The sequence below is a fragment of the Dendrobates tinctorius genome, unplaced genomic scaffold (assembly GCF_039654945.1).
Source record: "Dendrobates tinctorius isolate UK_male_01 unplaced genomic scaffold, ASM3965494v1 ptg000036l, whole genome shotgun sequence".
NCBI lineage: Eukaryota > Metazoa > Chordata > Amphibia > Anura > Dendrobatidae > Dendrobates > Dendrobates tinctorius.
In genome coordinates, this window is record NW_027361704.1 from 34857904 (window position 1) to 34881886 (window position 23983).

The following is a 23983-nucleotide window of genomic DNA, read 5'->3' on the forward strand; positions in this document are numbered from 1 at the left end:
CCGATCTAACATTTTTATCGCCGGGCCGAAAATGTAGTTCAAAGTCAAAGCAGGCGAAGAATAGGGACCACCTGGCTTGCCGAGGATTGAGCCTCTGTGCGGACTGGATGTACGCCAGGTTCTTATGGTCCGTGAAGATCTTGAATGGATGTATGGCGCCTTCCAGTAAGTACCTCCACTCCTCCAAGGCCAATTTAATGGCCAATAGCTCTTTGTCGCCAATGGAGTAGTTCTGTTCAGTGGAGGAAAATACTTTAGAAAAGAAGCTACAGGTGACAAAACATCCAGAAGAGGATTTCTGCAGAAGGACTGCGCCAGCCCCGATAGAGGATGCGTCCACCTCAAGAGTGAAAGGTCTACTAACCTCAGGTTGGTGAAGCGCCGGAGCAGCGGCGAAGGCTTTGCTTCAATGACTGGAAGGCCTCTTCAGCCTCAGAGGGCCAAGCCTTTGGGTTAGCTCCCTTGCAGATAAGGGACGAGATGGGTCGAACCAACGAGGAGAAATGAGGAACGAACTGTCGGTAGTAGTTCGCAAAACCAAGGAAGCGTTGGATTGCCTTCACCCCATGGGGCTGTGGCCAATCGTGGACGGCGGACACCTTTGCCGGATCCATGCATAGACCTGATTCTGAGATAATGTACCCCAAGAATGGCAGGGACGTTTGCTCGAAGGCACATTTCTCGAGCTTGGCATAAAGGCGGTTCTCCCTCAGGCGCTGGAGGACTTGACGCACGTTCTTTCTGTGGGCGGAGAGGTCTGGAGAAAAAACGAGGATGTCATCCAGATAGACTACCACGCAGAAGTACAGCATATCCCGGAAGACGTCATTCACAAACTCCTGGAACACCACTGGGGCATTGCAGAGGCCGAAGGGCATGACCAAGTACTCGTAGTGGCCGTCTCTGGTGTTAAAGGCGGTCTTCCACTCATCGCCGGAACGAATGCGGATCAAGTTGTAGGCCCCGCGAAGATCCAGTTTGGTGAAAATTCGAGCTCCTCTAAGCCGGTCAAAGAGTTCCGGGATCAATGGCAATGGGTACTTGTTCTTGACCGTGATATCATTCAGGCCTCGGTAGTCTATGCAAGGATGGAGGGAGCCGTCCTTCTTTTTGACAAAGAAAAATCCCGCTCCCGCGGGCGAGGAGGACTTACAGGTAAAACCTCTCGCAAGGTTCTCCTGGATATACTCAGACATAGCTTGGGTTTCAGCAGGGGATAGCGGATATATTCTACCCCTGGGTGGCGTAGAACCAGGAATGAGGTCAATCGGACAGTCATATGGCTGATGGAGGGGCAGAGTCTCGGCCTCCTTCTTGTCGAAGACATCTGCAAAGGACCAGTAAGCCGACGGCAGACCTGTAGGTGCCGGGGATGGACAGGCAGAGTTCATCGGATGGACGGGCAACAGGCACTTCTCCTGACAGAACAGTCCCCAATGTAGTATATCGCCGACCGCCAGTCCAGGGTTGGCTCATGAGTCCGTAGCCAAGGGAGACCTAGAAGAAGCGTGTGAAACATGGTAGACAAGACGAGGAAGGAGATCTTCTCCCGGTGCAGGGCTCCGATCTGCAGCTCGATGTCTTCGGTGGCCTGGGTAACGGTCTCCTGCACGGATGTACCATTGACCAAAACTATCGACCGAGGAGTCTCCAGGGATCTGACAGGAATCCGGTATTTTTTAACCGACTCGAGTGTGATAAAATTCCCCTCCGCGTCAGAATCCAGAAAAGCCTCCTCAGAATAACGCTTGGCACCGAGATTCAATAACACGGACACGAGCAGGGGAGGAGAGGGATCACGTACACCTAGGGAGGCCTCGCCTACCAACCCTAGGCAGAGTAGTTTCCTGGCTTCTTGGGGCAGGAACGAAGGAGGTGAGAGGAGCTCCTCTCTCTGGCTGATTCACGGGCATGTTCCTGAAACCGCAGGTCAATGCGTGTCGCCAGAGAGATCAGATCCTCTAAAGAGGTGGGAGTATCCCGACCTGCCAGTTCGTCTTTGATCCGACCGGACATGCCACGCCAAAAGATCCCTACGAGAGCCTCGTGGTTCCAACCGAGTTCGGAGGACAAGGTACGAAAACGGATGGCATACTGTCCCACCGATAGCGTACCCTGATGGAGGTTAAAGAGAGACTCGGTGGTAGAGGCCAGCCGACCCGGCTCGTCGAACACCTTGCGGAAGGTGTCCAAAAAGGTGGAAAGCTGAGAGACGAGTGGGTCATTGCGCTCCCGGAGGGGGATCACCCATGCTAACGCCTCCCCCTCTAAGTGTGAAACAATAAAGGCAATTTGGGTGCGCTCAGTGGTATAGTGCTGCGGCAAAAGCTCAAAATGTAACTGGCATTGGTTCAGAAATCCTCGACAAAACTTAGGGTCCCCTCTTTATCGGGGTGGCTTGCCGAGGCGCGGCAGCGTGTGCGGGGCCGAGGACTGGGCAGAAACGGCTTGTATGGAAAGAAGCCGACTGTCTACCAACGCCATATAGTTGAGGATATGGACCTGGGTGTCGCACTGCTGTGTGAGTTCTTGCTGGAGGCTGGCCAGCTGGGAAGCAAGGACTGCAAGGCCGACAAACGGGACCCCATGGATTTCAGAGAGGACATGATCCTGGTCTGACTCTCCCGTAGGAACACCAGTTCCTTTTGGATGGAGGCGGTGGTACCAGCGGGGTCCATGGCCTGATTATACTGTGACGACTCCTGGAGTGGACCATCTGGGTCGTGGCACCAACCCTCCCAGGGCGAGCTGACCTAGTGAAGACCACCCCCTATACAGGGAGTGTCAGGGGCAAGCCCCAGGGGGTGAGGTACCACGACTGCTGGCACCAGGCGGCCGGCTCACAGGAGACACGAGTGGGTGAGTGTGTCTGCAGGAACGTGTAAAGTGTGGACACGGGAACACGTGGTATACAGAGATTTCGTATGTCCGGGTGTGAGTGAAGCAGGATGCGCGCAAGGAGCACGTCAGAGCACTGAGGCAGGCAGCAGGTGTGCCAGGAGGTGTCACAGAGTACAGGAGCAGGGTGTGCACCAGAGGGCACAACTGAGCATAAGATAGAGTGCAGGATTGGAACGTGTGCCAGGAGGCACAACTGAGTAAGAGACAGAGTACAGGATCAGAGCATGTGCCAGGAGGCACAACTGCGTATGAGACAAGGCACAGAGTCCGAGTGTGTGCCAGGAGGCACAACCGAGTACAAGGCAGAGTGCAGGTTCAGAGCGTGTGCCAAGAGGCACAACAGAGTACAAGACAGAGCACAGGGTCAGAGCGTGTGCCAGGAGGCACAACCGAGTACAAGGCAGAGTGCAGGTTCAGAGCGTGTGCCAAGAGGCAAAACAGAGTGCAAGGCAGGGACCTGAATACAGCACACAGCCAGGCAGGGACACGGCAGACCAAGCCAGGAAGCACAACAATAATCAGGCACCTCCCCTAGGAAGAGGTAGCCTGATATAGCACATGATCACGAGAGCTTCCGGGTCAAGTCCTCCAGTACCATAGAGAGGACTGACCTGGAGACCGGACTGAGAAAAGCGCGCAAGCGCAGACATAACATGAAGGAGACAGGGACCTAGGTACGAGAGGTGCACGCAGGGCAGAATTATAATGCAGCGAAGGATGTCCATTATAAATAAAGTGTGAAAGCTTTCAATTCTGTTCACTTTCATTTGAGGATCAGTTTCTGGATAGATTGTTGTAGACTGGGTGCCATCATGTGGATGTTTCTGGTATTGCATATTGGGCAGGAAAGAGCTTTATAACTAAATAGTTAGGAAAATAGGGACAAATTATATATGAATAATATGAAAAAGACAAAGATAATCAGGTAAATAAGGTAAAAATAATCAAGAACTAATAACTCATTAAAAGTTTTGGATCTCCTTGGAGTAATAGAAGGATTTGGAGAAATAAAATTTGTTAAGGTAGGATCTGAAAATAGAATAGGCGAATAGTGTTTGAAAATATCAGTCATCTCTCTCCAATGTGCATTTTAAGGTGTGATTAGTCTTACCTAATGATCAACATTGTGATGAATTGGTCTGAGGAGCTGGTCCCTTGAGTTGACCTTTGCTCAGTCATATCCATGCTGTAGGATGTCATTGCGGTAATGTCAAGCTTTAAAGTGTCTCTGTAGCTCATGTACTTGATTGTTAAACAGCCTCTCCGTCAAGCAAATACATTGCTCTCTTAGGAATTTTCCTGTTGGTTTCGATTTAAGTACCTGGAGGTTGAGGGGATCTTGCACTTAATAATGCCTTGTCTGCTGTCTTTTTTCTATAAATATCAGTTTTTATCGACTCATCATTCTCTTTCATGATCTTTAGATACAAAAAATCTTTTTTCTGTGGAGCTTGAGGTATGAATGAGATGAATGTTTTGTTTGTTGGCATTCAATGTCTGAAAGAATCTATCAAGAAGATATCGGTCCCCTTACCACATCAGAAAAACATCATCTATGAAGTGGACCAACATACAGACTGATCCAGTTTCTCCATCTGGATATACAATATTGTGTTCCCAGTGCCCAAGAAAGAGGTTTGCATATGAGGAGGCACAAGAGGCTCCCATGACAGTACCTCTTTCTTGTAGGTACATTCTATCCTTAAAAAGAAAAATAGTTGTATTTGTATAAATCATAATAGAAGAAGGAGGGGATCTATCAGATGGTGATCAAGACTAGTCAGTCTAAGGCATCAATGTTCCCCTCCTGCAAGTCCTAACCCAATGCGCTGGTATAAACCACAGAACAGAGATCCGTGTCAATCCTGTCATTTACCGACATCCCCTACAGATAAGAAAGATGGTGAATGAGATGAAACTTATTTGGCTCTTTCGTAGGTACAACCTCCAAGGGAGAAACCACAAGATCAGCGAAAGGAGGTTCACTTTGTAAGACATTACAAGGTCGTTAATATTCCCTTCCCTCGTACTGGTTCTAATGTGTTACTCTGTATATAATGTTTGGTACTTATGTGTTGGCATATGTATACTGTTGTTTAGGGAAAGTGCAGTATTTCAATTAGGACAAGAGATGGGGGTACATTAGTGTACATAGTTAGATAGGAGGGGCCCCTGTGGGTAAACTAGGAACATTTTTCTTATTGTGATCAGTAGGGCCAGGGAGCCCAAACAGTCAGGATGGACTATAGAGCACAGGACAGCACAGTGTCCCAGTAAGATTAACAGAGAAGGACCCAGACATCCAGGATCTACAGTGGCCAGAAGCTAAAGGAAAGCTACAGGAATAGCTGCAGCAGAAGTCACATCAGAATTGTAGCGCAGGTTGCTCCAAAGATGTGGCAGCTTACTACATGGGCAGATGCCCTTATGGGGAACTCCTAAAAGTAGTTAAGCCAAACAGGGAGGATACTGCGGTACTGAGTGAGACAGACTGACCTGGGAGAATACCCTGAGATGTGAGGAGGAGCACAGGGAAAGAGAAGGATGTGAACTGTGTGAAATCCCATGTCAATGCTGTAACTGATCTGGGCGTGCTGTGTATGGATACAAGTAAAGTTGTGCGTTTAAAGTTGGAACTGGACTGTCTCCTTATATTCTAAAATGAAGGAAGAAGATTTTCTGCAACTAAGGGAGGCCTCGGAGAACCAGTCAAGAGAGACAGTGGGACTGTATATGTGATGCGGGTGGACAGGGCACGCTAAAGCAGACACCTTTGCAGGCCATGACTACAGCCCTGGCTACCGCTCACAACTAAACAGCCCAGACATACGTTCCAAAGCAACTTCCTTACCCAACTTTTCACAGATCATTGCCGCATACTGGTCCACCAAAGATTCTTAAGAACATGGGGAATTTTGAACAGAGGATGAGGAATTTTACAACTTTCCTCAATCCAGACAACAACAGTACTGCCCTTTCCCTATTGGGAAATCTATTTAGATAAGGTCGCATCGTGGTTAGTTTCACCGGCATCTCACCCATGGGTATTACTGGTAACTGACTTTGCCTTATTTTTTTTTAAACATCTATCTGCACCATGGAGAGAAACACTGCAATGCGAGCAGAGATGCTTGAATTTGCTGTAAGCCCCAAATTTACACTGGCTTTCGTTGAATTGCCGACATAAACCTGACTTTTGTAATCCTGACTGCTCTGACTGCCCTTCGATCCCTGTGTTGCTGACTATCTAGCAGACTGTCCGGCAGCACCGCCCCTCTTCCCCATGAAAGGAATGACCGAATCTGGTAGGAGCCATCACCCATAACCAAAGGCTGATGTCGTTTTGATCCCATCGTATAGCGGGACGAACAGCTTTCTGCTGGTGGAACTGCTTGTCATAACAGAGCCACGCTATGGGCCTCAGCAAAGATGTCCATATAGCAGAATAGAGGAGAGCAGTTCTCCGGAGCTTTTTCCCCTATAACTCTAGCTAAAATAGCGAACGCCTAAAGCCTGTTGAAAAATGTTTGAGGAATCAAGCGCCATCTCTGCTTCTCCTTATTCTCCATCTTGCTGTCATCCTTTTTACTTTTGTCTAAGTTAAATGTTTCCAACTGTAAAAGGGAATTTTTTTTTATGTACTCGTCCTTCCAAATGTTTTCTTTTTTTTTAAGATGGAAACTTAGGAGACTCTCAAAACACACACTTCCCCATGCGCCTTTTCGTCTAGATGAATCCTAAACTGCTTCTTTTCAGTCTGCATTGACATCGACAATGGGTCAGAAACTGACTCGAAATCCCGATCCCTCTAAGCAAACTACTGTGCCCACTATCCTGCAGACTGATCCATGCAGCTGAATGCCCCGGAGTCAACCTTCCCCCTTCCAAACAAATCAACAAATCCCTAACGTTCACAAGCAGGTCTCTAACCCCATCACTGACCAAATCTAACCAACCCTCATGCTAGTGAGCCTTCCCATACCTGAAGACATAAAATTAGCAGAAAACAGACACGACATAGAATAGAACTCACCAGGCTGCAAAGGTCTGTGATCCCTCCAGATGAAAATCCTGAATTCAAACGCCCGTCCAATTATCTAAGTCTCCCTGGTGGACTCTCAGTTACTTGAAGTCCGAACCATATGGATACAGTGGATCCAGTCATCTGAGACCTGTGAGCCCTTACCATACAGGAGGGAACTGATGCAAAAGCTGAAGGTGGACGAGTAGGCTTCAGCTGGGCAGATGACCCAGCAGCGAACAACCCATCACCCAATATATCCCCCGGTGGGGGGGTCTGCATAATGCTGACCGGTACTCCCATTAAGGATGGGGAAGCTGCATGAGGGCTTCCCAGTAGCTCCCCCATGAAATCACTACTGCCCATTTGCTGGTCATCCAGGTAAATCCTGCTGTCATCTGTGAAGGAAGGAATGGGTAATCCGACAGAAGTGTCATCATGGCTACCCGCTGGGACGTCATTGGTCCCAGCAGTCTCAGTGTGCACAAGCCCCACCCCTGTCACAGGCTGTGGCCTACTAACAGCCGCTGGACTCAGCCTGGAAGATGGATTATGGAAGATATATTCGGCAAAGTAGCGAATGGAAGAACGTAAAGCATTCACTCACATGACCGTAAGGCTGGCCGAAAACCTCTACCTTAATATCGGTGAGATGTATGATGCAATCCATGCCCTGTTTCATCTATATAGAAAGATAGAATCGTGATAGGAAACATGGGCACTATATCTCCCACCTGTGACTTCTAGGGGCGAAGGTATCCTGAAAGTTGGGGATCTCATAAACTTCTAAAAGAAATAGCACACGACACAACCAAACCCCCTATATGAACTCACCAAGGGAAGGTATGTGGGCGTAACCTTGATTTAATAAAAATCAGAGATTGAGTTTCTGTCATTTGTCACTCCTGTATGGTACAGCTTGCTATGGTTGTGTCCATTTTGTAAAAGAAGTACCTCCCTCCACTAAGCTCTCTGCGGTTTCTTTGACAAAGGTTTAGTGCTTTTTTTGTTATCCCTTTTAGTTCATGTAATTGTATACACCACACTGTTTTGCTCCCATTTTGCAACATCTTTGTATATTTTTTATAAACACTTCCTATTTTTCTGGATTAAATATCTAAAATTGAATAGCTCCATTCCTCTTGCTCTGTAAACCGCAACCCTGAAGCCGCACGCTTCCTGTAATTGGTGTCCAATCGGCCTGTATAAAGAATCAGTGGTGGAAGCTAATAGTTCTTATTGTTATTGTGGAGTTGGCAGTGATTGTATCAGGGTATATTGTAGCGCTCCACCATGTGAGTGGACGGGGATTACCCACTTTGCAGGTCTTGGAGGTAAACACTGGCACATTCAGAGTTAAAACGAGTCCTTTCGGTTTATTTGCTCCATAAACCTCACAGTAACAAAACACGGTTTCCAGCCTTCACAGCAGTCAAAAGCAACATAAACAGTCCTTAGCTGGGCTGTGTTCCCTCAGGCCCTGTTCACACACAGGCCAGGGCAATGTCCATAGCAGAGCTCTATCTGCAGCCAGACACAGGAATAGCCTTTAGCTCAGGCGAAAGCAAGCATAAAAATGTCCATTACTTCAGGCTCAGTCCTGGAGCCTCAGCAAAACAGTGTCACGGTCACGTGTGTCTGGACGCAGCGAGTACCGCAAGGCGAACCCATATGACACACGTGACCCTGGATACACCGCCTCCAGTGGGGCGAATTTAAATAATAAACACGTGCAGCTGGATACACCGCCTCCAACTGGCGAATTTAGACATTACACGTATGTACAAGTCTGGAAACCCCGCCTCCAGTAAGGCGAATTTAAACAATAAGGGAAACCTGGGAAACATTAACAATGGTGGGCCCTGCGATAGGGAATAGGGAAGTGGAGACCTCCTGTACTCCCCTGAGCCAGTGTCCCTGCACTCCTAACGTTCCCTATGCCAGTTCCGCACAGGCCGTGCAACAGGAACCTAAAAACCCTAGCTCGCCCTGACCTTAACCCTCACTAGGGAATTGGTTGGTGTGGAAACTAATCCCACCACTGTACTAAAACACACATGAGGAAAGATGACAAAACAGGGGAAACACCACTTAGCTTTGCTCTGTTGCGTGCACTCCTAGCAACAGAGCCCATCACCTATGTGCATCTTCTCCTCCACCCAGATCCATCACCATAACTGGATCCTTCACCATAGTGCAGCCTTGGAGCAGAGTCCACCACCAGTTGCAGAAGTCCAGTAACAGAGTCCCTAAGATGAGTTCAGCTCCTGCCCAAAAAGTCAAGCATGCTTGAGTCCAGCTCTCAGCAACCAAGTCCCGCATGCTGAGTGCAACTCTCTCCATAGTCGTCACTCCACCAAGCCATGCAAGCACTTCCTGCCGACACCATAAACTGTGACTCCACCACGCCATACCAGCCCTTCTTGCAGACCACCTAGCTGCCACTCGTCCCCACTGGCTGGGCTGCGCAGGACTCATGTTCAGCTCCTTCATTCACTCAGGCTTCCTTGTGAATGACTAACACACAATATCACCAACAGTGATTGAACACACCTGGCTCTCTTTTATAGAGCCTAACACCTGATTTGTAATTAAGTGCACATTAAACCAAAGAAACCACAGTGCACTACCGCTCACCACCAACGGGTGACTTAGAATGAACGACACCACGTGTAATAATTCTAATGGCCACCGGGGGCAATCAACACACTTTGGCACCTAGCCAAAGGAAAAAAAAGTTCACTTATCCATTTAAACTGTCCGATCCATGCTGGATCATGACAGTACCCCCTCCTTAATGAGGGGCCTCTGGACCCTCAAGACCACTCCTCATAAGGGAAACACCTACAGCGGGGATGCCCAGATCCTGAGTTCACCCCACCACTACCTGACACTTCAGGTTAATGACAAACGCACCTGCTGGTATTGGCAATAATGTTAGTTTTGGAGGAACCACTCATCTCCACAGTGCCAACCTGGGAAATGAGTTTATGTATGTGTATGTTTGCTATGAGCTGATCAGACTCCACAACACACTTCCACAAGATGTATTTTGGTGGCCACACATACATGCTCGTTCACACACAGGTCCGGACCTGAACGTTTATTGCCACACATTCGTTTGTCATATTTTGGTGAACTCATTCTGGACTCGACAACAGAGGCGTTCCCCTGCTGTCACCACACTCACACCCCCGCTATTCACCCAGGGACACCACCCTCCAACCCTTTCACCATGAGGTCTGCGCCTCCCAGGGTTGGTTAATGGCGAGGGTTGAGATTTGTCCCTACTCCCCCGCAGCACACCTGCCGCACACACCTGGAGGAGAAGGGGACAGGAATACGGAGGAAATATACACTCGCTGGTCGCCTTCCTTCAAACGACCAGGAGGGGGCGGCTTCTTCGGTGGTATTGAAGATTTGGCGTGAGCCCCGAGGACTATCACCAGTCTGCTCACTACAGGGACGTACTCCTTCACCTCGGGGAACCCCAGACAGCACCATGGGGATCACCAACTCCACCCACCTGTCTGGTTACGTCCGCCTGTATGAACAAGTCCCGCTCCCCAGCAGCGACTCTATGGGGCTTTTACCAAAGCCGCAGGGACATGGAGGAAAAATACACTCTCTGGTTGCCTCCACACGACCAGGAGGGGCGGCTTCTTCAATGGTATGGAAGATTTGGCGTGAGCCCCGCGGACTATCACGAGTCTGCTCACTACAGGGACGTACCCCTTCACCTCGGGGAACCCCAGACAGCACCATGGGGATCACCAACTCCACCCACCTGTCTGATTATGTCTGCGTGAATGAACAAGTCCCGCTCCCCAGCAGTGACTCAAGGGGGCTTTTGCCAGACCCGCAATTTGCCAAAGCCACCATTTTGATTTCCTGGTTACCTGAGCAGAGGCCCCAGACCCTGATAACTGCTGCTGCAGCGGCTCTAACACACCATGCCGCTCCTCACTCACCTCAGTGAGGCCCGGCAGCAATTACTCAGCAGTCTCCACATGGCCAAAGCTCACCAGAGAAAAAAAGTGAGGTTGGTGATAATGTCACGGTCACGTGTGTCTGGACGCAGCGAGTACCGCAAGGCGAACCCATATGACACACGTGACCCTGGATACAGCGCCTCCAGTGGGGCGAATTTAAATAATAAACACGTGCAGCTGGATACACCGCCTCCAACTGGCGAATTTAGACATTACACGTATATACAAGTCTGGAAACCCCGCCTCCAGTAAGGCGAATTTAAACAATAAAGGAAACCTGGAAAACATTAACAATGGTGGGCCCTGCGAAAGGAAATAGGGAAGTGGAGACCTCCTGTACTCCCCTGAGCCAGTGTCCCTGCACTCCTAACGTTCCCTATACCGGTTCCGCACCGGGCGCGCAACAGGAACCTAAAAACCCTAGCTCGCCCTGACCTAAACCCTCACTAGGGAATTGGTCGGTGCGGAAACTAATCCCACCACTGCACTAAAACACACATGAGGAAAGATGACAAAACAGGGGAAACACCACTTAGTTTTGCTCTGCTGCGTACACTCCTAGCAACAGAGCTCACCTCCTATGTGCATCTTCTCCTCCACCCAGATCCATCACCATAACTGGATTCTTCACCATAGTGCAGCCTTGGAGCAGAGTCCACCACCAGTTGCAGAAGTCCAGTAACAGAGTCCCAAAGATGAGTTCAGCTCCTGCCCAAAAAGTCAAGCTGCTTGAGTCCAGCTCTCAGCAACCAAGTCCCGCATGCTGAGTGCAACTCTCTCCATAGTCATCACCCCACCAAGCCATGCAAGCACTTCCTGCCGACACCATAAACTGTGACTCCACCACGCCATGCCAGCACTTCTTGCAGACCACCTAGCTGCCACTCGTCCCCTCTGGCTGGGCTGCACAGGACTCATGTTCAGCTCCTTCATTCACCCAGGCTTCCTTGTGAATGACTAACACACAATATCACCAACAGTGATTGAACACACCTGGCTCTCTTTTATAGAGCCTAACACCTGATTTGTAATTAAATGCACATTAAACCAAAGAAACCACAGTGCACTACCGCTCACCACCAACGGGCGACTTAGAATGAATGACACCACGTGTAATAATTCTAATGGCCACCAGGGGCAATCAACCCACTTTGGCACCTAGCCAAAGGGAAAAAAAGTTCACTTATCCATTTAAACTGTCAGATCCACGCTGGATCATGACACACAGGAGGCTTATCCCTCCTCACATACAACCAGCATACATAGGCCTCACCCGGTCCACCTAGGCCTGCCGGGACCTTCCACATGGCCCAATCAGATCCATGCACTTTCTCTCATGTGACCTACTCTGGTTACCTTATATGGTCCATAGCCACGCCCACCGGGTCACATGGCTATGACCTCATCACAGGTCCTACAAGCATTCATACACTCTATTAAGGCGTTCTAGACACCACCCCCTAGGTGGGTTTGTAGTTAGCTCTCACTGACAGTGTAACAACAGCTCAGCAGTGCCTCTGCTGATCAATACACATATTCAAGCTTCCATCCCAAGGCCACCTACCTTGGGGTACATAACGGTCATTCAGCATCCTATACCCATTACCACAATGGATATGCCTGTAGGCCCGTCCTGGGACACCCACACAGCGCCCCCTAGCGGACATAGTGGTCACTACACCACAAGATATATTCCATATGTTATAATCAGAGGTGTATAAATCATACACTCACTGTGAGTTTTCCAATAACCGTCCTAGTATTAGAAATAGTCAAGGCCGACTTCCATCACTCATCAGTCATTTACATAATTGTTCTGATGATTGGAAGCAATGGAGTTGCGTCCCGTAACAAATTGGAGCAGAGTCGGGATCAACGGGGAATGAGGACGAGAGGTGAGTATTGTGTTTTTATATATATTTATATCAGTAAGTTAATACTGATGGCCATAATACTGTAGGACTGTGGGGCTGCAGTATACCCAATGAGGGGGCTGCAATATAGCCTATGAGGGGGATGCATTATACCCTATGAGGGGGATACATTATATTCTATGAGTGGGCTGCATTATACCCTATGAGGTGGCTGCGTTATACCCTAGGAGGGGGCTACATTATATTCTATGGGGGGCTGCATTATAGTCTATGAGGGGGCTGCAAAATACCCTATGAGGGGGCTACTTTTTATTCTATGGAGGTAGCTGCATTAAACTATATGAGGGGGCTACCAAAGATAAAGGCTGGAGCAGCGCAGGTGCCCATCACTGATGAGAGCAGCCACCCTATCACTATAGCATCAATTTCTAAGTCCTTTTTTCTCTGTCTGTGAGCTTTGAATTGATGTTTAGTTAGGTACTCGCAAAAAAATGAGGATCCTTGACGTTGGATTGCGAGCTTATCTGTTTTGGCCAAAATAGTAACCAATAGCTTATTGAATGCATTTATTATATGCATTTATTTGTATCTTTTTATTGCACTTTTTATCATTTTTTGCAGGATGCAGCTGGGCTCCTTTTAATGGCTGGTTTTTCTGTGTGGTGCATTTATAGTGCTGTACCGCCCGCTTTCCATTTTAGGCGTTTTTAAATAGGCTGTCATTCAGACACTATGCATTGCACTTTCCTGTGTGACTTATGCAAGCTCCATCTGTGTGCTTTTTTCCACTAGGCAGCTAACATCTTCATCATCACTACTATAGTGATAGGGTGGCTGCTCTCATCAGTGGTGGGCACCTGCGCTGCTAAAGCCTTTATCTTTGGGAGCCCCCTGCATCCTGCTAGTGCATTAGTCATTAGACAAGGTTTGGTGAGGCTATTTTCTGTGGTGTGTTTTTGCTAAAATTTACAGGATTTTTAAGTCCTTTTTTTCTCTGTCTGTGAGCTTTTTATATGAGGGGGCTACATTATATTCTATGGGGGGCTGCATTATACCCTATGAAGGGGGCTGCATTATATTCTATGGAGGGGGCTGCATTATACTCTATGTAGGTCTATATTATATTCTATGGAGGCTGCATGATACTATATGAGGGGGCTACATTATATTGTATGGGGGGCTACATTATATTCTATGGGAGGGGGCTGCATTATACTACACTGTTCAAAAGAATGAAGTGAACACTCAAAAAACACATCCTAGATCTGAATGAATGAAATATTCTCATTGAATACTTTGTTCTGTACAAAGCTGAATGTGCTGACAACAAAATCACACAAAAATCATCAATGGAAATCAAATTTATTAACCAATGGAGTCCTGGATTTGGAGTCCCACACAAAATTAAAGTGGAATGTAATGTCTTTAAAGCAAGTCAAAATGCTACTCAGTATTGTATGTGGCCTCCACGTGCATCTGAGTGTTGTGTGTGGCCTCCACGTGCCTGTATGACCTCCCTACCATGCCTGGGCATGCTCCTAATGAGGCGGAGGATGGTATCCTGAGTGATCTCCTCCCAGACCTAAACTAAAGCATCTGCCAACTCCTGGACAGTCTGTGGTGCAACGTGATGTTGGTGGATGGAGCGAGACATGATGTCCCAGATGTGCTCAATTGGATTCAGGTTTGGGAAAGAGGCAGGCCAGTCCATAGCTTCAATACCTTCATCTTGCAGGAACTGCTGACACACTCCAGCCACATGAGGTCTGGCATTGTCTTACATTAGGAGGAACCCAGGGCCAACCGCACCAGCATATGGTCTCACAAGATTTCTGAGGATCCCATCTCGGTACCTAATCACAGTCAGGCTACCTCTGGCAAGCACATGGAGGGCTGTGCATCCCTCCAAAGAAATGCCACCCCACACTATTACAGACCCACTGCCAAACCTGTCATGCTGAAGGATGTTGCAGGCAGCAGATCACTCTCCATGGCGTCTCCAGACTCTGCCACGTCTGTCACATGTGCTCAGTGTGAACCTGCTTTCATCTGTGAGGAGCACAGGGCGCCAGTGGCGAATTTGCCAATCCTGGTGTTTTGTGGCAAATGCCAAGCATCCTGCACGGTGTTGGACTGTGAGCACAACCTCCATCTGTGGACATTGGGCACTCAGACCATCCTCATGGAGTCAGTTTCTAACCGTTTGAGCAGACACATGCACATTTGTGGCCTGCTGGAGGTTATTTTGCAGGGCTCTGGCAGTGCTCCTCCTGTTCCTCCTTGCACAAAGGTGGATTTAGCGGTCCTGCTGCTGGGTTGTTGCCCTCCTATGGCCCTCCTGGTGTCCTGGCCTGTCTCCTGGTAGTGCCTCCAGCCTCTGGACACTACGCCTACAGACACAGCAAACCTTCTTGCCACAGCTCACATTGATGTGCCATCCTGGATGAGCTGCAGTACCTGAGCCACTTGTGTGGGTTGTAGAGTCCAGCTCATGCTACCACGATTGTGAAAGCACAACCAACATTCAAAAGTGACCAAAACATCAGCCAGAAAGCATTGGTACTGAGATGTGGTCTGTGGTTCCCACCTGCAGAACAGCTCCTTTATTGAGGGTGTCTTGATAATTGCCAATAATTTCCACCTGTTGTCTATTCCATTTGCACAACAGCATGTGAAATTGATTGTCAGTGTTGCTTCCTAAGTGGACAGTTTGATTTCATAGAAGTTTGATTTACTTGGAGTTATATTCTGTTGTTTAAGTGTTCCCTTTATTTTTTGAGCAGTGTATATGAGGGGACTACAGTATATTCTATGGGGATGCTGCATTATACTCTATGAGGAGGCTGCAATATATTCTATGGGGGGCTGCATTATACCATATGGGGGGTTGCATTATAGTCTATGAGGGGGGCTGCATTATATTCTATGAGGGGAATAGCATTATATTACATGAGCGGCTACATTGTATTCTATGATGGGGGCTACCCCAACTCCTGCTATATAATTTAGACATGTACTACCTTGTATTTTACTCTGATTTTAGCATGTTTTACCGCACAATTGGTGGTCTTCTATTTATTTCTATGTAGCTGCATAGTGGTCCCCAAGAATAATTTTCTTTGGGCCCAAGGTGCTCCAGTCCGACGCTGTCTGCAGTACTTCTGGGTCGCCCTCCCAGGGCTGTGGGGGTACTCGGTACCGGGCCCGATGAGCTTCAATGGGAGATGTCACGGCAGCTGGGACCCGGCCCGTGGCCCTGGGCGCCCATTGTAAAAGGGGTTGTTGCAGTGTGCTTAGGGTGATGAAAGTTTATAAGTGATTCATGACGCCACCTGTGGTGTTCGGCAATGAAGATGTAAGCCGACGCTGCAGACAGATCCTCTGGGACAGATGGTGTGGTGCACCAATGATGTTATAGCCCTCCACAGGCAGGGCTGTAGTCCCAGGGCAGAATAGGTGAAATGACACTTATATGGTGTAGTGTTGGGCGCAAGGGATGTAGCAGTGCTGGGCGGGTTGGCGCAGGAATAAGTGGAGGACACCAGGGCATGCAGTTCCAAAGCTTTACTCACAGTCTGCTGCAGGTACAGGTGCCTGCATCTGTGCCGTGTCCTCTGGGTCAGGAGCCCAGCCAACCTCCAGGCAAGATGAAGTACTCCTTTCCAAGACTCCGCCAACATATGTGCCTTTTCTGAACGTCTCCCTTTTAGCGCCTTTGAGTGAAGTACTCCCAGTACTGAGTTACACTGGAGTTCCTCCTTTCTGATGTTCCTATGAACTCTACTTGTACGGCAGACAGCTGTAGCCTGCTTCGGGGACTCCTTGCTACCAAGTCCCGGCTCTCTCTTATGTTGCTGTTGTGCCCCCAAGTCTTGTGTGGGAATAAAGTGATGACAACTTCTATTCCTCCGGTGTTTGCTGCAGGACCATTAGTATCCATACAACCTCGGAGACCGGACCCCGGCCTTGCGCTTAGATCTTGAGAAGGGTTATTCTCTAACCCTAGTCCTTGTTCTCTTATTCTCCTCACGTTCCGTGCTAATCCTTCTTCCCAATGGAGAATCAAGCTTCCTTTCTCTGTCTCTTTCTTGTGCCAGCAGACCCAGATCACTGTGGCCTGCTGCAGCACTTCCTTCTTCCATCCCTCTCCCGTGGATCTTCTCTGTCTCACTTTCTGTCCTTCTACATCCTCACTCACTGACTGAATGAATGACTGACTGAACGACTGACTCAACTCTTCCCGCTCTTTTATGTAAACTAAACTCCACCCACCTCCCAGCACGTTTTGTGTTCCAAGCAGGGAGCCACCAAGGGGTGCTATGCTACATTCCAAGCAGGGAGCCGCCAAAGGTGCTTTGCTACACTACTTTGTGGTATGGGGTTCAGGTGTTGGAGTGTGGTCAGGTGTCTCCACCTTACCTGGATGGTGGGGTACCACACCTCAGGAGGAGGTGCAGTACCTCTGTGGTGACTGAACCCTCAGCGGCACCACATACCCCCCGTTAAACACAGCACGTCCGCGGGCTGCAAGAAAACAGAGGTTGACAAATACAGGAACATACAAAAATTTTATAATGCTAATAAACAGTTCTTATCTAATCTTCTCAATATGAGAGGTACTCATTCTTGAACATTGCAACCAATTTTAACTAACTATCTATATCTTACTACAGTCCCTAATTCAAAGTGCTATTTCAAGCGTTATCATTCTTTCACATTTTCTACTTTCTTTTATCAACCCCAAGTGACAACCTTTGATGCCTGGTTCGTCACCTACATTTTCTTTTTCAAATCTTCATCTTTATTCAAATTTCTTTATTAAAACATTTCTATTTGTCATTGCTATTAACTCGATTCTATATTAAAGCTATTCTCTATCAATACTTTCATAAGGCACATTATAAAATACTTCACATCAAAACTTCAATAATTCTTGAAAGTGCTGGACACCGCTCCCTGCCAGGATCTCTTGCAGTGTCCTTTTGGTAAGAGCCATGCTCCATGATGAGGTAGTTCTTATCCATGAAAGAGCTATGTAAAACCAAGAAAGGGCACCTAAAGAGGTGCAACTATATACAACACAGTTTGTGGATCATTCATTGTCCATGATCTCTGCAGTTCAGTAAAGAAAACGCTGCCAATAAAGCTGGGCAACAAAACTGGAAAACATGATGCATAAACAAAAATAACTTTAAAGCACAACGGTGCAAATACCCTCCTGGGCAACAAAGTTAGTTATTTCAAAGGTTATGGCTAGTTGCCCCCTCCTGGGGTTCTGGAAGCTGGTTGCTTGGGCTGCTTCCAGGGGAGATACTCTGCTTTTCCACCTCCTGGTGGGTTGATGAATTGCCGGTATTCAGCTGCATCCGGGTCGGCACAGGACGGGGGCATGCCGGTAAAAGTCTGCACGGCCGCGCCAGATCCGGGCTGGATCTCAGCTCCTGTCCCACAGCCTACGGAAACCTCATGTACCTTCTCCTGGCAGGCCGCATCCAGTGATAGTACCTGCCTGGGGGTGGTGGCGGGCGCTGTAAAGGGTGTCGCAGCAGCCGTATGATCCACGGGTGTTGCCTGGGGGTGGGTTGCTTCTCCCCGCCATTTTCTCCTGGCCTCCGCGCTCCTTCCATCATGGCATTCTCTCCTTTATCTTCCTGTCTGGCCTCTTTTCCCACCACCGGCTTCCGCTCCTCCTTCTGGGGGCGGCGTCTTCTTCCTACTCCTCCATACCAGGCCAGTATACGAACTCCTCAGGGGGTGGGCCATGTTGCTGTTGCATAGAAGTTCAGACAGGGGAGGCCCAGGACAGTTGGCGGTCTTTTCTTAGGACCACCCATGTTGTCACGCCCTTCCTTTCCGCGCTGACGGCCATTTTTAGCATTCATTTTACAGTCTATCAAATTGGGTCTTTTGCACATTTCCACAAACTTTTAAGTCCAATAAATCATAGGCACACAGAACCGGTGGCAACGGGCTTCGTCATCTTGTTCGCGATGCCAAGTTGGGACGCCCTCCCACGGCTGTGGGGGTACTCGGTACCGGGCCCAATGAGTTTTAATGGGAGATTTCACGGCAGCTGGGACCCGGCCCGTGGCCCTTGGCGCCCATTGTAAAAGGTGTTGTTGCAGTGTGCTTAGGGTGATGAAAGTTTATAAGTGATTCATGACGCCACCTGTGGTGTTCGGCAAAGAAGATGTAAGCCGACGCTGCAGACAGATCCTCTGGGACAGATGGTGTGGTGCACCAATGATGTTATAGCCCTCCACAGGCAGGGCTGTAGTCCCAGGGCAGAATAGGTGAAATGACACTTATATGGTGTAGTGTTGGGCGCAAGGGATGTAGCAGTACTGGGCAGGTTGGTGCAGGACTAAGTGGAGGACACCAGGGCATGTAGTTCCAAAGCTTTACTCACAGTCTGTTGCAGGTACAGGTGCCCGCATCTGTGCCGTGTCCTCCGGGTCAGGAGTCCAGCCAACCTCCAGGCAAGATGAAGTACTCCTTTCCAAGACTCCGCCAACATATGTGCCTTTTCTGAACGTCTGCCTCTTAGCGCCTTTGAGTGAAGTACTCCCAGTACTGAGTTACACTGGAGTTCCTCCTTTCTGATGTTCCTATGAACTCTACTTGTACGGCAGACAGCTGTAGCCTGCTTCGGGGACTCCTTAGTACCAAGTCCCGGCTCTCTATCATTATTAGGAAAGGCCAGGTGTTGCAAATTTCCCAGCTTTATAATAATCCAGCTTCCTCTAACCTTGTGCCAAAAAATAGCAGCCATGGATTATTCTAAGCAGCTACCTAGCACTCTGAAAATGAAAAAGATGGAGACCCACAAAGCAGGAGAAGGCTATAAGAATATAGCAAAGCTTTGTCAAGTTGCCCTTTCCTCAGTTTGAAATGTAATTAAAAAATGGCAGTTAACAAGAACAGTGGAGTTCAAGATAAGGTCTGGAAGACCAAGCAAAATTTCAGTGAGAGCTGGTCATAGGATGGCTAGAGAGGCAAACTAAAAGCCCTGCTTGACTGCAAAAGAACTTCAGAAAGATTTAGCAGACTCTGGAGTTGGGGTGCATTGTTCTACTGTTCAGCGACACCTGAACAAATATGGCCTTCATTGAAGAGTCATCAGTAGAACACTTCTCCTGCATCCTTACCATACAATTCAGCCTCAAAAGTATGCAAAAAAACATCTAAACCAACCTGATACATTTTGTAAACAAGTCCTATGGACCGATAAGGCTTAAATGGAAGTATTTGGCCACAATGATCAAAGGTATGTCTGAAGAAAATAGGGCACAGAATTTCAGGAAAAGAACATCTCGCCAACTATTAAGCATGGGGATTGGTCAATCTTCCTTTGGGGTTGTGTTGCAGCCATTGTATATTCACTTGAGAAAGGTGATGGCTGTGGCCAGAAAAATGTCAGCTCAATTCAAATGATCTTATGTGGCAAAGCAAAAGCAATAGGGTCTGCCGCAGCACCACTTGGTTTTTGACATAGTAACCCACTGGAATTTAATGCTGTATATGTTGCAACATCTGTCTGACCAGCGTAAAATGTAGACAAACTCCACTGAGCAGCTGTCAAACAAAGGCATGAGTTACTGTTATGAAAAAGTCAACGAGGAGGAAAAACAAAAACAAGCTAAGCCACAGAAAACCAGAGAGGTTGGTAACTAAGTGGATTGCAGACCCCTGATCCTATCCACACAACTAGCAGTAGCCGTTGGGCTGCTGAGAAGCTGCGGAAATCCCCATGTCTTCATCTTCTCAGCAGCCCAACGCTCACCATACACAGAGGAAGTGAAAGAAGTAGTTACCAGGACCACTGCAGTAAAAAGTCTCTGCAACTTCGATTAAGTGACTGCTCTTAGCAGTCAAGGCGCACTCACCTGTGATAATATGAGGGGTTCCCCCCTCCCCCCCACCAGTAATATTCTAAGGGATTTTCCCATCCGTTTATTTGACGGATCCGACAAATGAAGAATTTTAAAGGAATCGCAGCCTGGAAAAGGAGAGAGAGAGAGAGAGAGAGAGAGATAAAATTTTTTTTTTTGTCCGGCAACCAGAAAGAATTTCGGGTTAAATCAGTGTCTGGAGGATCCGCCAGAGAAAAAAACGTTGCAAGCTCCGTTTGGAAAACTTTGAGGATGGTGATGGACAGCAACTTTTGGCGGATCCGCAAAAAAAACGGATGCAACGGACGGCAATCCGTCACAATCCGCCTATAATGAAAGTCAATGGTGAAAAAAACAGATCCTCAAAAAAAAATTGCGGATCCGTTTTTTTCAAAACCTGGCGGATTGTGACTGATTGTAAAAAACTGAAGTGTGAAAGAGGCCTTAGACAGATGGCATGCTCATGTGAGGTAGCTCATGGAACAAGGGACGCGTTTCGATCAAAGAGACCTTTATCACAGCTTGTCTACAGCCTGTCTACAGATAGCAACAATTAACTATTTGTCATTGAATAGCCAATAGGTGAATTTATTTGCATCACATGACAATCTCAAAGGTCCTATTCAGCAAAGATACATACAATGAATTGAATAGCCAATAGATGAATTCATTTACATCACATGACAGTTTCAAAGGTCCTATTCAGCAAAAATACATACAATAATAAAAACAACAAAGCAGAAAAAGAAAAAAAAAAAGAAAAAATTCAACTATGTGTCATAGTGGAACATCAATTCGTTTCTTTTATTTAATCCATTTGGAAACCTAGAATTTAAATTAAAAATCAAAAAGCCTCCCTCGTTAAAAGGCGTTGTCTAGCATCTCCCCCACGCAAGGAGGCAGTGATTTTTTACTATTCCAGAAACACAGAAGGTATGTGTGCTGCGGTTATGATGAAAAATAAAATGTTTTGCGCAGCTGACACATTACGATTAGAAGCTACACTGTTAATGTCCTGTAAATGCTCAGAAATTCTAGTTTTCAGCTTTCTTGGGTTACAGCCAATGTAAAATAAATTGCATGAAGTACATGTAATTTTGTAGACAACAAAAGCAGAGTTGCAATTTATGTACCGCTTAATTGTATGGGTCATAGTACCATTATAATTATCAAAAGTTTTGGTAACATGCATAATTGCAAGTTCTGCATTTGTTGTGACCGCATTTAAAGAAACCCCTATGATTTAACCAGGATCCTTTATTAATATTCTGAGAACTATAAAAAATACTTGGAGAGATCTTTTTGCCAATAGATGGTGCTTTTCCTGAGACTATATTCACACCAGAAGACAATATTTGCGCTAAAAGTGAATCCTCATATAAAATGGGCAGAAACCGATTTATAATATTTTTAATCTCTCTATATTGAGGACTAAATTGTACGCAAACGTGCGGTTTATTTGCAAAATTGTTTTATCGTTGATCTTCCCCTTTTTTGGGAAACACAAGTTCCTCACGAGTTTTTTTAGTAAGAATATTTCTTGCTCTGGTTAATGTCCATTTAGGATAATTACGCTTTCTCAATTTTTTATCTACCAAGTCAAGCTCAATATTGATATCACCCTCATTGCTGCAATTTCTTTTGGCTCTAATGTATTCACCTAAGGGAATAGCCTTAATAGTGTGCCTCGGGTGACTGCTAGCTGCATGAAGAATAGTATTCCCCCAAAAGGCTTGCAAAAAGTTCTGGTAGAAATTGGCTCTCCATCAACTCCCAACAAATCCAAATTCCAATAATTATAACATTTGTTTTATGAAACATAGTTCTACCTCACATGAGCATGCCATCTGTCTAATGCTTTTAATGGAAAAATAAAAATCTACGATGATATGAGAGCTGGAGCATTTTTTTTTCTTCTCTTCTCTTCATGTTAACCTAATATGACAACATCAAAGGATGCAAGTGTTTCACTGGTAGATTGCTATCTCTTTAAACCACAACTCATCACATACCAGCCCCCCATCTTGCAAACCAACATATCCATCACTAGGGCTAAAAAAAACTGGTCATCTGATGGCAGTTCAGTGAAGTACACAAGACTTTTCATAAATTAAACATTTTTGTTTTCAAACCAATTTTATTAAGGGGTTTTACAATAGTGAGGAAAAAGGGGTCTCAGGGAGGGGATGGGAGGGTGAGGAGGGAAGGGAAAAGGGGGGAAGGACCAAATGGTCCGAACAAGTTTTTATTTTCAAGACATTAGCGGTGTAGTATAATTAACTGGGTTATCTTATAACCAGAACAATACTATAACTATATGTTTAACAGTCGCCAGATTATCTCTGCAACAGAGAAAAGAACAAACAACAAAGTATCAGTGCAGCAATTGCTGTAGAGTTAGCTTGAGGGAAATAATGCAATCCATCTGAACCATTTGCGGGAGAAATGGCCAATATTATTGTTAATAGTGGCTAGTTTTATTTCAAAAGATTTATGTAAGGAGATTTTGTCTCTTATATCTTCAATGGTTGGAATGTCCGGTCGTTTCCAATGAAAAGCTATGGAACTTTTGGTAATAAGAAGAATATGAATTATTAAAGGGGGAAGAGTTTGATTTAGTTCTTGTGGGGTGATAGATAGCAAGGCCAGTTGAGGTGAGAGGGTGATGGGTTTTTGGAGAAGGGAGTTTATTAGGAGAGAGATATCTCTCCAAAGAGGTTTGATCACCGGACAAAACCACAATATATGAAGAAGGTTCCCGTGTTGTCCGCATCCTCTCCAGCATAATGGGGAGATCTCTGGATATATCCTGGCTAGTCTGGCTGGGGTATAGTACCAATGGGAGATGATTTTCTGATGGGTTTCCAGAAGAGACATAGATAACGTGGCGGACATAGAGGAGGAACAAGCCTGCTCCCAGTCTGCTGCCCCTGGGCTTATCCCAAGTTCCGTCTCCCACTTAATTATATTATTTGTTTTGATGAATTCGTGGCTCTTATTGAACCACATATAAATGTACGAAACCCTCCAGAAAAGGCAATGGTTTATGTTGTTAGTGAGATTAAAGAAAGGTTCAGAGGGTTTTGCGTCTTTCTTCCTAAGTGTAGTTGCTAATTCTTTTAGTTGAATATAGTCATAAAATGCTGATGATGGAATACTGAACTTGTGTTTCATATCGCTAAAGGAAGAGATGTGATTGTGTCCACAAAGATCCCTTAATTTTTTGACACCATGGTCGGACCAGATGGAGGGCAGTTCTAGCTGAAAAAGAGACGCAATCACGTTAAGGGATAGAGGTCCTAA